The sequence below is a fragment of the Poecilia formosa genome, unplaced genomic scaffold (genome assembly GCF_000485575.1).
Source record: "Poecilia formosa unplaced genomic scaffold, Poecilia_formosa-5.1.2 Scaffold228, whole genome shotgun sequence".
Taxonomy (NCBI): Eukaryota; Metazoa; Chordata; class Actinopteri; order Cyprinodontiformes; family Poeciliidae; genus Poecilia; species Poecilia formosa.
In genome coordinates, this window is record NW_006800167.1 from 659,352 (window position 1) to 677,063 (window position 17,712).

At 36.3% G+C, this 17,712-nt stretch overlaps 1 protein-coding gene and 1 long non-coding RNA gene across 2 annotated transcripts in view; one reads left to right on the forward strand and one right to left on the reverse strand.

Annotated features, from left to right (window-relative positions):
* Positions 1–17,712, reverse strand: part of LOC103149452 (FRAS1-related extracellular matrix protein 2-like) — a 61,892-nt gene that overhangs the window by 33,870 nt on the left and 10,310 nt on the right. The window lies entirely within an intron of this gene.
* The window catches only part of LOC107838234 (uncharacterized), a 17,373-nt gene continuing 1,212 nt past the window's right edge, over positions 1,552–17,712 (forward strand). Inside the window, exons 1-2 of the long non-coding RNA XR_001664302.1 lie at positions 1,552–1,563; positions 3,908–3,910. This is a non-coding gene — a long non-coding RNA (uncharacterized LOC107838234). The remainder of the gene's footprint in view (positions 1,564–3,907; positions 3,911–17,712) is intronic.

The window sequence follows — 17,712 nt, forward strand, 5'->3', positions numbered from 1 at the left end:
GCACCTGTGCAACAGTGTATGATCACACAAGAGCAATGACTCTCTCGACTTTTAAGGTTTTTGCAACACACATTGAGACACAAATTTTAAATTAAATAAAATACAAAAAAAAAGCAAGATTCCCCGTTTCATCTTTAATGTTTTAGCTGAAAAAGGCACATGCAGAATGAGCTGTATTCAATTACAGAAGCTGGTAAAAAGACACTACAATCATTGCATGAGTCATGCCTTCCTAAGGTCTACCACAGAGCAGGATTTTTCCTTCCTGTGTGTTCCACATCATTCTTCTGAAGACAGGTGACCTTTGTATGACAGGACCTCAGCGCACCACTTGGATTAAGGCCAGCAGTGTGGCACTGATGCCAGTGGTAAACACTGCATGTGTGATCCCTAAGCTGTTGAGCCTGTCCCTCACCAAGGCAACAAAAATGTAAGACTTGGCCATCTGTCTGGTATCTTGGCCATGATTTTAAACTTAGAACATCTTTAAAGAAAAACTATCTAAGTTGTTGTCAGTCGCATATGCTGAGAATGTCCCAATGCAACGATAAGCCGTCTTGTTTATGGCAATGAATTTTATGCTACAAAAACGTACTTATATGACAGCAAGGACATACTTTGTTCATGAAACTGAGGTTCAAAGAGGTATGTTCTCGTTTTAAAACAAAAACAATCCACAGTTTTCTGACCAAACACAACGTAGTGTATAAAAACAGGATATTGGTGTCAATAGGAGCTGCTTAAACTGGATGTCATTGTAAGAACAGTCTTTTAAACAGTCTTTTAAGCATCAATGCAACAAATCATTCAGTTTTGTGTTTAACACAGTGTAGCATTCTGACTTAAATTTGCTCATACTATGTTTTGATTGCTACTGATTGCTCCCAAAACCCTAAAACTCTAAAACTCCCACCAAAAGTTGGCAATCCCTCCCTTGGTGCATTTTCAGATTCCAAAGACTAGAGTTGGAAAAGATCCCATCAAATGTCAGCAATGGAACAGACACATTATTGGAAGGAATATCCGACTTGTCCTAGTTGGATACTGAATTAAGACTTCATATTTTGGATTGTTTTTGAAGTTCAGGTTTACAGCCAGAAAGTTGGATATTGTATTATATAGTTCAGTCATGAATTCCAAATAAACACATATTTTAGATGTATGAACAGATTTATTTCTCAGATTGGCCAGACTGTCAGTGGACAGTCTGTTGGCTGCAGAGTGGTTACTCAGCTTGCTCAGCCTGGCCTTTTTTGGAGATATCTTAGTGTTGAGAGAGAAATGCCACACACATCTATCTGCTCCAGGTTCTGTGCAAACATTTAGAGAAGCATAGGTTGTGTTGGATCGTTACAGTAATAACTCAGGAGAGATCTTGACTCCTCAGCTTTATAAACCATTTACTGAGAGGGGTTTGGAAATTAAGCAATGTATTGGAAGACTTTGGAAAAAAGAATATTTACTGTCAAGTGCTAAAGTGCACAGAAAATGGTGGAAATTGTAAAAAAAAAAAAAAAAAAAGAAAAAAAGAAGAGTCAGAAAAATTTGAAATAATTTTAAAAAGTCCATCTTAATGGCCAGGAAGTAAATATTAGGCAGTGACAGAATCGATATGCAAACTGAAGCATAATGTTGGTGATCTCTATTTTATTGAAAGAAAAACTGATAAATGAACCAGGAATAGTACAATTTGGGACTGAGATAGAGGGCCAATACAGATTGCTTTGGCAATAAACAATCAAAGTGGATTTATTCAGTTTTACCGGTGTGAAATGAACGTCACTTAGATTTTGAAACGGGTGAACAGGCAAAACACTTTGACCAAAAACAACACTCTGTGAATGTGCTTTAGATAAATTAGGTATCATTTAGGTATCAATAGCTGTGTCAATTTAGATGCTAGGACCAGTTGGGAACACAAGAAACTGCACAGAAGCAAGTATACATAAAACAGTTTTATACCATAAGAAAAACACTTCAATCTGGTAAAACTACATTAGTACAGACTTCAAGGAACTGCGGAAGTGGAGGTGCCAGTTTCGAAAGAACCACTTCACTCCTCCAAATTTCTTTCTAATTAAGATAAGAAGGGGCTGGAGTAAGTCCACTTCAAAGAGGCCCCAAGGAAAACACCAGAGTTAATCTTTAACTCGGCCTTAAAGCGCTGAACTACATCAAAATCCCTTCTTTTCACTCCTTTTTACTGAACTGCATTTTGTTGACTTGTGCTTGACAGACGTTAAAAATTGTTATTCAATATATAAATTTCTACAGAGAACACTTTATTAGTTCAATCAACTGATTTGTCTGACTGGTTTATTCAAGGTTTTTCAGCAAATTTCAAAACGTTATTTTTCACCACTTGTACCTTAACCTTTTTTTTTTTTTTCAAATAAATGAACAGTCTATTTAGCTGTCCAACTTCTCTCTGCTCACATGGTGGTGGTTGTGTGATGAGAGACAGAAGGCTTTTCAGAGAGGTTAAAGAATGTGAGAGGCCTGACTCTGCCAACGTAGAGCCCCCGTCTCCTCCCTACATACATGTTGCAGTCAGGCCTTATTTGGGTACCATCAAGCATTGTATAACGGCAATGCCCCATGAACCCCCATCTGTTAATTCAGCAGGGCAGACAGACAGGCAGCCATTTGCCTACAGAGATAGCATCGCAGCGCTCACACTCTATAAACGGGTACCAACCTGTAAATGCTAATTAAATGACGACACACCTAAAAATACGCATGTATCATTCATTCCCCATAAATTTTCAAACATAATCTGTCTGATCCTTCTAAATAGAAAGCAACTTAAAGCTGCACAAACACTAGCTTGCACAAAAACTACTATCCAGTATGCCGTAGTAATGTTATTTATTAATGAGCAATAAAAAGAGACTAAATTGGCAGTAAAAGAAGCAAGATGATTTTACTTTAGAGGGCCTTGAATTATTAATAAACACATAAAATCTGAGCCTTAGTAAAGCATACGCTTTATATTACTAATAGCTCCAAGTGAGTCTTTACGTCAGCTATTTCTTCGCTATCATTAAACTGAACTTGAGGAAACAACTTTATTGTTAAACAACTTATTTTAAATAGATGCACTGAAACATTTAAGTAACTCAACGTACACTAGACAAATTACAAGCAAGGATTCGTCTTTTATGAATACAAACAGCAAAAAGGCTTACAGGAATTCACTCACAAAAATCCAACTATTCAATTTAAAACAATGCTTATTTCCTATATATTGTATCTGTATATTATGAGTTGGTATCAATTCTCCAACTTGTCATACATTCATGTAGTATTTAAAACAAAAATGTATGAAATTAATATGTAATGACTGAGGGACAGGTGGTATTGGATAACTAAATCCTTATATAGCTGGAAAAAAACTCACCTTAGCTGTCACTCTTTGTTGTTAAAAATACTTCAAAAAGTATAACCAATGCAAGGGTAAAAGTTTTGAAAAGGTAACTTTTTAAACTCTCGGGTTATATAAGTCACTATATAACCTGCTGTATAGAATTGCAAGTTAAAGTATGCTAAAAGGAAAAACTTTACTTATTACATGGGAGGATTTCATATGATTTGAAAATCTGCTTTCGCTGTACTTTGTCTTCTGTTAATATATTTGCCATGGAGACTCTAATCTGTTTAACTGTGCAGCATGTCAAATGTTGGTAGATATTTCAAATCTTTGTTTTTTTTTTTTGTTTTTTTTTGTTTATTTATTTATTTTTTCAATTTTACTTTTGTTGGAAGAACAATATTGCTTTGGAAATACATAGATTTAAAGAACATTTTAATAGGGAAAGAATCTCTGTATGGCTTTGCTTTATAAAACGAATGCATTCCTGTCATAGAAAACATGTTTCTTCATCTTCATCTGAACATTTAGATATAGTATGTCTATTTCATGACCTCTCCCTCAGTGTACCAGACTATACCAGCATATTCTATGCCTCTCCAATTAAGGGAAAGTGGATATAATAATCCTGTTGAAGGGGAAAACACATGGCCAAGCAGAGAGAGAAAGCATGATATGGTCTAATCACCCTAAGCCTTGTCTCTGGAGTCACAAGTGGAGAGTTGGCTACGGCTCGAAAGATTTAGCACAGTTATTATTTCACAAGCCCTAGACCTTTTTGTACCCTCTCAGGGAACTTCTCTGCAGTAAATCTGACCTCTCCACAGAACCCATTCTGCTACCATGGCCGTTCTGGGACTGTGGTCACTCTCAGGCAACATTTGTGGAGCCCAAGAGAAAGGCCAGAGGTGCTTCTGAACAAAAGTGCTGGGTCAAAGATCCCATCAAAGCTTAAGGCAAGAAGAGGTTTGCTCTCAGCAGGAAAATCCTGTGAGATTACCATCTCAAAAAACAAATACACAAGTGATTAAACTATTGGCGATCATTCTAAATGTGGGATGTGATGTCTAGTTATGCTTTTGTTGATGAAGAGAATATAACTAATAAATTGTTGAAAGTGATAAACTCATTTGTGCTGGCAATGCTCCGACTCTGGCGTAAAAACAGCAGGTATGGACAGTAATCTACCCATATCTGAAAAGGACAATGTGGGTCAGGAAACAGAAGAACAAAATAAAACTAAGACCCCTGCCATACCACTGCTTATCTGACTTTCATATAAATTGCCTAGAAAGACCTAATACCACCTTACTATGAATCTGACAATATCATACATAATTTAAAACTCTGCTAAAACTGAGTGCCATGAGGCCATGAGCTGAAAAACACTACACTTGTGCACCACTCCTAGAGAACTGATGCAAACTTCCTTGAAATGTTGTGAAAAGGACTCGATAATGACATCACTGAATCTCTTGCTGTGCCATGTTGTCTTCACTGATTGAGATTCACTCACCTCAGCATGCTGGATGCTTGAAGCTGAAGTAAAACTGACAACTTGCTATGCTTTCTGATTAAATCACCCACTTATTATCAGACCATCAGCTGACACTTGGAATATGTACTTTGTAGTTTCAGATGGTCAGTTTATTCTTAAATGAGATGGTGTTCTGCTGAAAGTAACACCATCCTGACACAACAATGAATTTCATACCTTTGATCCAGTTACACATGCACCATTCCAAACATATGAAGATCAAAAGTGACACATATACTTTTAAAACATTGACTAAATGACAGGTCTTGAGGTTTCAAAAAGCCCTATCCATTTTTCTAACATGTAGAGACATGTGCAGTAATATGCCTCCATAAAAAGAAAGATAAAAATTAACATGATTTCACAAGAATTTTAACAAATAACTCAATCTAAGCTAGAAATGATTGACAAAAAAAAAAGAAATTAAAAACAAACAAACAAAACAAACAAAAGCATTGCCATTCATACATTTTGTTTTCTAACTGTGACTCGAGGTTGCTGTGGAAACCACACTGTGACTGTCCCTTTTGGTCACAAAGTAGGAGCCTCTCAAATGTCTACTGAGGCAAAGAGGAGTCCAGAAAGCTCTTCTTTTTTTTTTTTTTAATGAAACCCCTTTTTATTTGTGGTCTGAGAGAAAAACACAGCAGAGGAAGCACTGTTCAATTTGATCACACGTAAAGGTCACTCGCATCCTGGGAACCTGATTTAAGGTTCAGTGTCCTCACACAGCGCTATGACGTCAGCTGTGTATAGCAAAGCAACACTTCTGTAACAGTCATGAAAACACTAATTACATTTGGTTTGACGGATGCAAAGGAATATTTCTTTTTGAAAATATAACTCAAAGCGTGCTTACTGATTTTTCAAAGGGTGATAATTATTTAATAAGATTATACAAGTCTACATACACACCTGATGGATTTTTAAGAACAAATTAATTATTATAGGCTGGATTTATGTTTACCTAGGCAACCTTTGAATGATAATTTAGCAAACAGTTGTCAGACAATTCAGGGTTCTGCTTGGTTTGCTGTTTTCCCGCAAAGTACAGAAGATGCCCTGTCACGTATTAAAGATCAGGACCTCTTCCTGATCAAGCCTCCACAAGCAGGAAGATCCGATCATTTGGCAACGGCATAATTACTATAAACTCTGGAAAGAATTTGAATTTATAATTAAAGGCACATCTTGTATCATTTTAGTGACAAGTGCACTTAAAAACCTGTAGATAAACAGGTTAGAAAAGAGAGGCTGTAAATAAAATAGCTATATAAAAAAACAAACGTTAAAGGGCTTGTTATCTTTGAATTGGTAGAAAAAGTCTGAAAAAAGTACTCCTTGATTGTCCTTGACTAACATTCCTGTCAATCAAAGAGGACACAGCCTCGAGTGTCTTAATTAACAGTGAACCGCAAGGTTTAAAAAGCAAAAGCCTCAAGTCTCAATATAAAAGGGAGTACCAACAAAAGGCTGAATTAGCAGCTACAGGGCTTTTTTCAGCACTCACATAAAGGTCATTGTGGATTTAGTTTCTCACTTCTTACCAGTCAATTATTTATGGGATGAACACACAGGTTGCTCAAGCAGCTGTGGCAAACCATTCGCACACCACTAAAAAACACAGGAGAGAAAAAGACAAATCGCTCCCAGCCTTTGAGCAAAAAAAAAAAAAACACAGTAATTTTAAATGGTTCAAATGAATTCCCATTTCAATCCCCTTAAGGTTTGGCTTAAAACAGAAATAACTGATTTATTTACAAGAAAACATCTGTGTTTAATGATTTTTTTTTTCTATAGATTTAAGCTAATATGTTTTTTTCTTCAAAAAATGTTTAACACAATACACATTCTTACTTACATTGATTTGTTTTATTTGTAAAATTTGACTATTTATCAAATAGCAATATGGTATAGAATTTCACTGCAGCTGGCAAAGCAACAGCCAGGATTAGTACGTTAGTAGCAGAATATTTTACATGTTTTCTTCATAAAAACACAGTTAAGCACTAGATATGTGTCGGTATGAGATTCCGAGGGTATGATAAAACCAAAAATACAGCAGTTTCATTGTATCATGGTATTAACAATCAAATTGCTTTTAAAAAAACAACTTAGCAACTGTATTTTCAAAAGAGGAATCACCTTTATAAGTGTGATGTTTGCTGATTGTTTCGTTTCCATGCTGAAAATGTTTATGATTATAGCAAATACAAATGTTTTCAAATGGCCAAATGTGCCTTTTATACACAGAAGAGAAACATAATAGACTTCATTTAGCCAGCTGACTGGTAGTGTGCAGCAATGGGTGGAGAAGGGGTAGTACTGTGTTTCTCTGTGATTCATAAGGCTGGCAGAAACACAGGTCCATAAGGCACTTTATTTAACATTCGTTTATTAGTATTAGCGTAAAAACAGCATTTTGAACAGTAAAAATTATGTTGCGTAATTTTATTTTTTTTTTCAGTTTTAAAAGGATTGCATTTTGAAAGCTATATCTATTTTATGATACTGGTAACAGTTTATCACCTACCACTCAGTGAAACAGAGGTCTGTTCTGTGTGTATATATCCGCACAGAAGCGCTGTCCAAGCTGCTAAACACATTTTTTATTTTTATTTTTTATTTTTCCAGTCTCTTTGTCCATCTGTTACTCTTGCTGCTTAATGTATGGTTCTTCCGTAACTTTAAATCTTTCAAAATGCAATGAATGATTTTCCCTTGCAATAAAAACTTAAGTTATGGGAAGTTGTGTCTTTTTTGTGTGGGAGCCTGCTGCAGGCAGCGATTAAGTCAAGGTTACAGATACAACAGAGACATGCAGATGAATTAAAGGGCAGCCTAATACATTCTGTTACTTCTAGTTCTAACTTTCCCTGTTTGTATTGGGACTGTGAAGACAGTTTTACCCTGGGTGGGCTGAACTTTGCCGCACTGAAGAATGTTTTATTAAGAGAAACACATAAGTCAACACTCCTCTGACACATACGGCTGCCAGCACTTCAACTTTTCTTATAAGAAAAGATTTTATTTTTTTAAATTGTGCTGTGTGTGGATATACGTGTTTGAGAAAAAGAGTTGGATTTAAAAAACATCTTAGTATATGTGTGTAGTTGGCCTTAGCTATTTTATGAACCGACATTTCATATATTATTCAAAATGTTTGTGAGAATGAGATCAGGAAGACAAAAAAATTGCTGAACTTAATGTTTTCAAGGTGTGACGGTTCACCAAGGAGGAAAAGAAAGACGATAAAAAGCAACATGGCTATGTGTGGAAATGCGGGGAAGAAAAACAAAGAAACATGAGAATACAGGAAGAGAGGACCTGACAAAAGAGGACGAGCTATTTCTTGACCCCTCAATGCACAGTGTTTGCTCTCTTGTCAGACCGAATAATGCTGGACTGTTTGCTGAAAGCAACAGTGTGAGGCCGTAGAATATAAAAAACCCCATCCCGGTCCCACAGAGTCATGAGCACCATACTAATAAAGCTGGGAATTTGGTGAGCCTGTTCTCAAGGTTGGCCTTCACTGGAGTCATTTGAACGAACATGTTGCAGCTGCGTTTCACAGTCGTTACTTGCAAATCCCCCAACATGCGGAAGGGCTTTTGCCTGAAAAGGAAAATGCTCCTTGCGAAAATAAAATGGTAATTCTTAAATAGGTGTCGGATGACTCTTTGTCCTTTGTTTACAGCTGGCGAAAAGGAGACATCCAGCTGAACAGCAAAAACCTGCACGTTAAAGATAAGAATGCTGTTCTGCATTCATGAAAAGAGGAATGAAATTTTCTAAGCATTTACTGTTGTTACTGTCTCTTGCTTGTAATCTTAGACGGATGATTAGTCTGTGCAGCAGAACAAAAACCTTTGGATGTAAATTTCCACAGGCATGTTAAAAGCACATCAAGGGATGCTTGGAACATTTTATGCCATAGATTGTTTTTTTGTTTTTTTTGTTTGTTTGTTTTATTTCAGCCTGTGCATATAAATTATTGTTAGTGTGGCACTGAGATGCTGAACAAACAATTTTGTTTTTCACATGGATAAACAGTTACATTATTGTTTCATGGGCTAATCTGAACATCACAACCTAATTTAATATGCAATAAAACCTTGTTCACAACAAGACTGCTAAAAAATGCAAAACCTCTTAACAAACACAGCAGTTCACATGCCAGTATGGTAATGTCATTTATTTCCCAATCTATTATGGAATGCCTTAATCGAAATGAGTCTTTAAGGTACAATGAATGCCCTTTAAAATATCTTTCATTTGTAGTGCATAATATCATCATAAACTGGGGTTGAAACCTTTGAAAGCAAATACAAAACATTAATGAGCCTCGAGTGGCTTTTTATTTGGTATTTAAAGCAAATATTTATTTTAAAAGCACACTTTTCTGGACAAAAAAAACAAAAACAAAACAAAACACCCTTTTAGTCAAAACCAGGAAAGCACTATAAAATAAAACATGTATGAGGGATGGGAATCTGAGTAGGTCAGTTCCTTGGAAATGTTAATCTTTCTACCTAATGATTACGCTTGACGGTTCCAATAACGTGAGACGTATTTGCGTGATGCCATATTGTACACGCTCTGGTCGAAGACATGTCCAAGATAGCGTCACAGAAGAAGAAGTCCAAAATGGCTACATTTCACAAAAAAAAAAAAAAAAACATACGATACCAGGGCCAATTGCATTACTTTAAAAGGAGGAAACATCTCCAACATGCTCAAGTATTTGACCACACAGCATGAAATTAATTTGCACATATGTACGTTGATTAGTAACAGCTGTGACTCTCAAATCAAAGCTTCACGCACACAGCGTCTTCTGCCTTAAATATCTAAAGTAACATTAAACGTCTCCAGATCCTGTTAATTACATTAATGTTAGCGACTTCCGTCAACTCATATAAACCTTCAGTTGATGAGGACTGTCAGAGGGAGGCTGGTTCAGAGGCTAGCTCTCACACACTCGTTGGCTAAACCTTTCATCGAGGCAGGGTATAATGACACGGTCAAAAATAAATAATACAAAACATCTGACAGGGTGTGTTTTTTACAACTGGAGACACCTTAAGTCTGGAAAGATTTCAAATTCTTTCTGAAACAACAGACGTGCCAATTGTAAAAACTGTTCATGCAGCCAAACCCATTTGTATTTTTATTTTATCAATAAGGAATTAAAATGATAAGTGAGATCTATAATGGAATAAGTATTGCAAAAAAAAAAAATTGTTCAACTCCCATCCCTGCATGTTTTATTTTTTATTTTTTTGACATTACATCTGGAAAAACAAAATATTGGCAGAAGTAAGAATATAGATTACCTTTTAAAGAAAAAAAAACAGTTTTAACAGTAGTCCACTGAATACCTGGTTGAGCTAAGCAGAGGCAAACAGGACAGAATTCTCCTCAACCATCAAAAATATGCCTGGTTCAGAAACATGTGTTGCCCCAGGATTATGAAACAACTGGATGTAAGAGAAGCAACAAGACAAAGCTGATGGAAGAGGACATAACACGGTTTATGTCCCCCCTAGGACAGATAGCTCAGACCACCAGGCGACAACAGTTGTTTGTGACCATAAAATTTATCAGGAAAGAAAATCCTCTATTTTACCCAGGTGTAGCTGTAGCAGTGTTGTCTTTGACTGCAGATTCTGTCAGAAAATTTAAGCTTTTCCTTCAGCTAGAACATTCATAGTATTGGGTTAAAGTGACTTTTTAGGGCTTTTTTTTATTGATGTAAAAAAATATATACACATTGACATACTTATTCAGTCAGAGAGCCTCAAAATGTTTAGTGAATCATGAGAATAACCCTGGAAATGCATGTTCTCCTTTGAGTGCATTACCCGTATGCCACTATTTGCTTGAATCTGGAATGTAATTACTGTATCTTTTTGTGTGTGAATTAAGCAAGCAGGTGTTGAATGTCTACTCCTGAGAGGGTCTTGGGAGCAGCAGAAGCTGCTAACAGATTTGAGAAATTAGCTGAAAAGTGGAAATGGCCGGATAATATGGGAGATGAAGTGGAAATAGTGGAATCAAAGATGAAATGGGACGCTGCAGAATATCAATAGAGTAATAATAATGAAATGAGAGATAGAGGGAGAGGAGGAGATAGCCCTTTTGTTTCTTTAAACACAAGCCGCAATGGAGTTCATCAATTATGGGGTGGTCTCATTGCAATATTCAGCCTGTATCTGTACATGTTGAAATACATCTATTTGCACCTTGCAGAATCTAGAAGATTATTTTTACGACTCAACACCCAGATCACTGATACATCTGAGGAATAGTTGTTTAGCATTTGTGGGTCTAATTTCTTCCTGGGAGCTATATTCTAGAGCTAGACTAGAATATAAAATACCACATGACAACAACTTAATTACTGCGGTGGAGTTAAACCATCACAAGTAAAACCATGGACTGGTTATGCTGAAAAAAGTACGACTTGCACAATACCTGTATGATATAAAGTATTCTTATCATGGATTTTTTTTGGACAAACCAACAAGCTGACAGCCACAGGAATAAACTTAGCAGAGATGGTCAGAACTGGAGCACAAACTTTAACGTCCAAGTTGAATGCTGCCAAATGTCAGTGTTTTTAGTGTTTAGAATTCTTGTTATAAGCAGCCATTCACTACTTGGGTCCCCCACATTGTTTTAAAATCCTTTGTAAGGAGCTGGTTTGTTTGGTCTCCAATCTACTGCACTCAGACAACAACTCTTCTGATTTCCTCCTGGTCACTTTACAGATCGCAGCATAAATCTCCACTTTATGGATTCGAAATTAAGCTGAGTTCACGCTTTGATACAACTACTTTTCTCCTGAATGATCATTGTGTTGTGCATTGATGTTTGGTATTCCAAGTTTTGGCTGTGTTCCTGGCTGCCTGGTGTTTGCTTCTTTTCCTTCATACCTTTTTGCCTTTTTAGGACATGGAAATTAATACAACAATTATGGGATCTAAGTCAAAACATTATATGTTATATGCCCTTTAAATTAAAAAAAATTAAATGACTGCTTTTAGCATACGGATTTTTTTCACAAAGTCTGACGGGCACAAAAATCCTCAACTTTTTTTTAAAAAAATTGACCAGTAATAACCTTCAAAGCATTTTAGTGGTAACTATTATGCATAAGCCAATTATTTGGGGATTTAAAGAATGATTGGAGCACAGTATGAGACTGCCCAGTTGTCTAGACCTGCACCCTCTGCTTCTTTTTCTTTTTTCCATCTTCCTATTTGCTTGCTAATATGTAACTCTTCACTCCCAGCTCAACTGCTGGAAAACTAAGATAAGCCCCTGCTTGGTCTAGTTAATTTCTGTCAGTAAGACCTTCCTGTTTTCTTGATGGGGGAAGGGTTCATTCAAACTCTGCACAGTTTCCATGTTTTAAGATTTGGGTTTAGCTTTTCTTAAAGTTTCTCTATTACCCATCTGTGACAAAGACAGAAAAGATTAGTGATGGCAGATCGAAGCATTCAACAATGCAAAACTTCAACTGTGTACTGAGTACAATAAATGTTGTGCTGGATGTTTTGGAAGTATTTTTATGATTATATATGGTGCAGTGAAAAGGTATTCGGTATTTTCCCCCTAATCAGATTTCTTGTGTTTTTAGAATATTTTCCTTTTTCAATTTTTTTTGTCACATTTTAGATCACTTAACAATTTTACTATCTAAAGCCAGATGTGAGGCTGCTTTGACTCTCCATGGTCCAAGTGATTTTCTGTAGAAAATGGAACTATACATTCTGCTTTCACATGAAATCCTGAAATAGAATGTCCAGCCATTAGTTTTTGACCTTAAGCTAAAAATAACTTTGTTTTATACAGTAGGTGAGTGATCTGAAGCACATGGTATGTCTATATAAAAAAATAAAAATAAAAAAACACAGACACACACGCACAAAGATTTAGTGACCTAGTCTAAATCTGGACTAAAATTCTATTGTTGCATGATCCTAAGCAACATTTCATGTTGGAAACTAATTTTCTGTGGCTGATTTAAAACAATTCTGCAACAATATCCCAGAATTCCTGATGTAAAACCTACCAGTAATGACAAACATTTGATGTCAGCTGTTGTTGCCAAGGTTGGCGCAATCGGTTGTTAAGCTTACGGGGTATTTACTTTTTCTCATAGGTTGGTGTGAATTCTCATAGGTTGGTGTGAATAGCTTTTTGACTTTACAAAATCACCATTCAAAAACAGATTTTTTGTTTTAACTCCAGTTATTTTTGTCTGATGTTCAATTTGTATGATGAACAAAGCAAAATCTGAATAAATCTGAATACAGCACTGCATACAGTCATCTAAACAGAAAAAAAAGCATATCAGGCTTCAACTTTATTCTAACAAAGACAAGTCTTGCTTGTACTTGAAAAACTGGACATTCGAGAATTCTCCTTTTGTAAACTGCAACTGAACACCATATTTTTTATGCCTTGTTAAAGGCTGACATTACAAAGATAATCTTTGACCACTAAACAGCAAAACTAGAAGAGATCACTGAATTCATTCCTCACCCTTTGAGGCAGGCACGCATTCTCAGAAATGTGGAGATCTAAGGTTCTACTTCACATGCATCTTACTTTACAGCTAATCATGTCAATGGTGAGCTCTATTCAAATGCAGATGAAGCCACTACTACTCCACTACATTTCACTACTTGTCAACATAGGTGGTGTTTGGGGAGTGAACTGCACATCAGCACATTCATGTCATCACTTCAGGCGACAGGAAGCAACTCGACGCCTTGCTCTCACCAACAGCAGCACCAACAAAGCACTTCTATCTTTCAACTCCTCGGTTTCTTCCCCCTTCCTATTTCTCGACAAGCTGATACCTTACATCCTGTCTATCAGGCCACACTTATGGAAAGCATGTGGTGGAGAGCAGAAGCTTGAACCACAATGAAAACCTTCTAAAGGTTTCATCAGCATTTTTTATGAGATTGGCTTTTCAAAGATACTCTAGAACATACTCCTGAGTTAGAAAATGAACAATACTTAGAAGGTTTCCATCAGGTTGCTCAATATTCATAATTCACCCTAGTGTTATACTTATTTGGCATACTGATTGAAAAAAATAAATAAATAAAAATTACAATTCTGTTTTTCACATTGCTGTAAACAAGAGAGAAAATGACAAGAAATCAGCGACAAAACAGTTTTTCATCAACCGCAGTTGTAGCCAAGAAATCTGATGAACGATTTTAGATCTCTGATTAAAGAATCAGGCAGCTGGTCTCACAATGGGCCCGGGATGGATCCTTTCATTGTGCCACTGTGAATCTGCATAATAAGTGCACATAAAAGAGGTGTATCATGCACTGGGTTCAAATAGCTAAACCAGGCCTCATCTGAAGAGAGCCGGGACATTACGGACCAGCTGTCAGGGGTTTAATATGCAGCATTGCTGAGAAGAGAAGCTCCAGAAGCTCCACTGCTGGGATTTGGGGGCCAAAAAACACATTATCCAGAGTGATTTAGCAAAACCAACAAAAGCCTTGCAAATATGAAAAAAAGGAGATGTCACTGCAGCAGCTTTAGTATTAATGACACCCACTCTGTCAAAACTATCTTATAAAGTTGTTTTTAATATGTTAAAAACTGCTCCTTCTGTGTGAGGCTGACATTTTAATTTAGTTTCTATTAAAATGTACACAGCACTTAATTGTGATGAGTTTCTTTTTGTTACAGATGCTGATGCCATTTGTATTTTCTTACATGTCAGCCTTTGCAGTTTTGAGAACTGGGACAATCCATAAAGAAGCTGTCAAAATCCAAAGCTAGCCTAAGCTAAGGAGCATTTGACTCCTGAGACAACCTCCGTTTTGCTAAACTGATATCCTAAGGCAGTCATGACAACACATATTATCTTTTCACAGGACAAGTCTGAGCCTGGGATTTTGATACTTTCGGGAATTTGTCTTTGCTGTGTTAACCTTGGCTCTACACTTGCTGATGGTGCATTAAGTCAAAGAGAAACTTTTAATCATCCAGGGTTACCTTTTAATTTTCTCAAAACACAAATTCTTTGAGACACTGAAATCAATAATAAAGTTATCAACAATGAAAAGTCTTATTATATCCAAGTGGCATGTTGACAGTGGCCATTATTACAAATGTTTGCCTAAGTCTATGTTCCTACATCAAAAAGCAAAAAGGAAATAAATTTATTCCATTGTTTTAGCAGCAATAGGAGTAATTGCTGTTTTTCTGTTTCAACTACAATTAATTCGATCATTTAATTTATTTATTCATTTTTTCTCTGCATATTTTGATGCCATAAAACACTGGTGTATGCCGATCCATGTCAAAGTCAGGCAAAGTTTCAACATTTTTGATCAAACTGTTTGTTACTCCAGATCAGAGCTATTCAATCATTGCTGCAATAATCTTTCAGTTTGTGGTTAGCTGCGGTAAGTCTTGTCACATATTCTACAACATAAAAACCAGATGTTAGGGAATAAACTTTAAATACACTGCAGTATGCTGTACTATAGCTATAGCGGAGGCTGGTCTGGAAAATTAGAAAGACAGCAAGGGAGCAAAAAAATGACCCAAATTACTAACCAAATTAAAAAAGATTAGCCTAAATCCTCACTCTAATTCATGTGTGTGTGTGTTTGTGTGTGTGTTTTTATCCCCAACATGAAGCAGCTGTTTCCCAGGAAAAGCTCAGCAATCAAATGTCAGGTTTCTAATCACAAAATGTGAAAAACAAACAAGAAACAAGCACAGGCAGAAGCTGAAGAATAACTTTATGCCCCCCATATCTCCTTAAAAGACGACAACATGACCAGCTATGTAATTTCCTGAGTTTTACAGCATGCCTTATGCATATGATTCATACCATACAGGTTCCAAGGACAGAGAAATGTAACACTCCACAAGAAAAGTATAGCCCCAACAGTTTCATTAATAACAGGACAGAAGTACAGAAAAAAAAAAAAAAAAAACCTGCAGAGTCATCACCTAAGCTGTGATGGGAATAATATAGTATACTAACCTCGCAACTGCATGTGAGTGCATGTTCCATCTTACTTTTGTTGTACTCTAGCACGCTATTGGGAGTAAGATAATCCCTCCAAACCTAGAGTTAAACAGGATGAGGGACAAGAGAGATGGAGTGTGTGCTCTGTGTCACAGGCGATTACACGCTGGTAACATGGAAGATGTTAACAACCGACATATGAGATATGACTGGAGGCCTGAAAAGGCTCAGAGGATTTATCAGCTGAAAGCACTCAGTGACTTCAGCTTACCTTATTCCATGGAGCAGAAATAACAAACAAAACATAATGGTTTAAGCTTGCAGAAGTGCATTGAAGACAAGAACACTTCATTGTATAAAAAAAAAAAAAGAAATCTGTATTTTGTAATTATTCGCAATAACTTCCCAACAAATCTGAATTGTTGAATTGTTGACTTGACTCTCTGCTGAATTCTTTAGTCAAATTCCTTTCAGACTTCTTTTAAAAGCTGAGCTCTTAACGACCTATTTCAGTCTCCAGGTTCCCCAGGAAAAGGGAAAAACAACATAGACGAAAGTCTGGAATGAAAAACAAAGACCACAGCAGTTGTGTCTGTCATTAGGAACATCTGTAATGTTGACTGACTGGCTGGAAGCAGACAGGGATCCAACTCGACAAACAACGACCTGGGAATGCCAGGGCTTGTGTGTGTTCAGGTAAGCTCACCTGAATGCACCTGAATCCCCGGGAGACAAGGGGAGTGCTGGAGTCCACCAAAACACATCAATTAACTGATTTAAAACGACAAGAGCAGCCCCATTCCATGTGAACGTATACGTATAAACACAAATATCCATATACCAATTTGGTTTCAAACCAAACACTTTTCAAGTAATTATGGAGATTTTTTGCTTTAAAGCTGTGTTTGCGTCTCTGCTTTGCAGGTGTTAAGTTACTTCAAAGCAGTAGTCTAAGCCTTGTCTTCCCTTCTTTGGAAAAAAAAAGGGCTATATAGGCCTATGAGTTAGCATTAAGTAAAAATAATCTGTCAGTAGTCTGGATAAATATGCTATTTATTGCTATAGATTCTGGACTTCAACAAAATAAAAAAAACTATTTTACATCCTGATAATGTGGAAAAATATTAATGTTTAATAACACTTTGTAGCTTATTGGAGGTGAAACAGACATCTTAAGATTTATGCGGCTAAGTCAAATTGATAAAACATTGAAATGAAATTCCAAATTGGGCCCTTAACACAACATGTAAGTCTAAAAAATAAAATAAAAATAGTGCATAAAGCTGGAGATTAATTGCTGCAGAGAGGAAGCCCGGCCCCTGGCAGTTCAATTACAAAACAAAGTCACAGTAAGTCAATGGCAAGTAAGCCTAATAGAGAAAATTTAATATCACTTTCAACAAAGTGAAGTAACATTGTGGGCTGCAGTCCAATTAATCTAAGTACATAAAAGAAGTATAATAAATGGCTTGTCACTATCTATTTACTCAGTGCTTCATTTGTAGATTGATAACAATTGTTTTGCTTTTATCACACTGATGTAAACGCATCCAAAAAGGAGAATACATATGCATTTGCCATAATATTTACATGCACAGTCCCAGAAGGCAACCTTTCATTCCAGAGTTTTATGTATCTGGACATAAGAAAATGGATATGTAATGTATTTGTGTGGGAGGACGGCTATCAGAAGTAACATAAAAGAGGTACACAATAGATCCTTACTGGTCATTGATTTATATATGTATATAAATCAATGATATATATATATATATATAT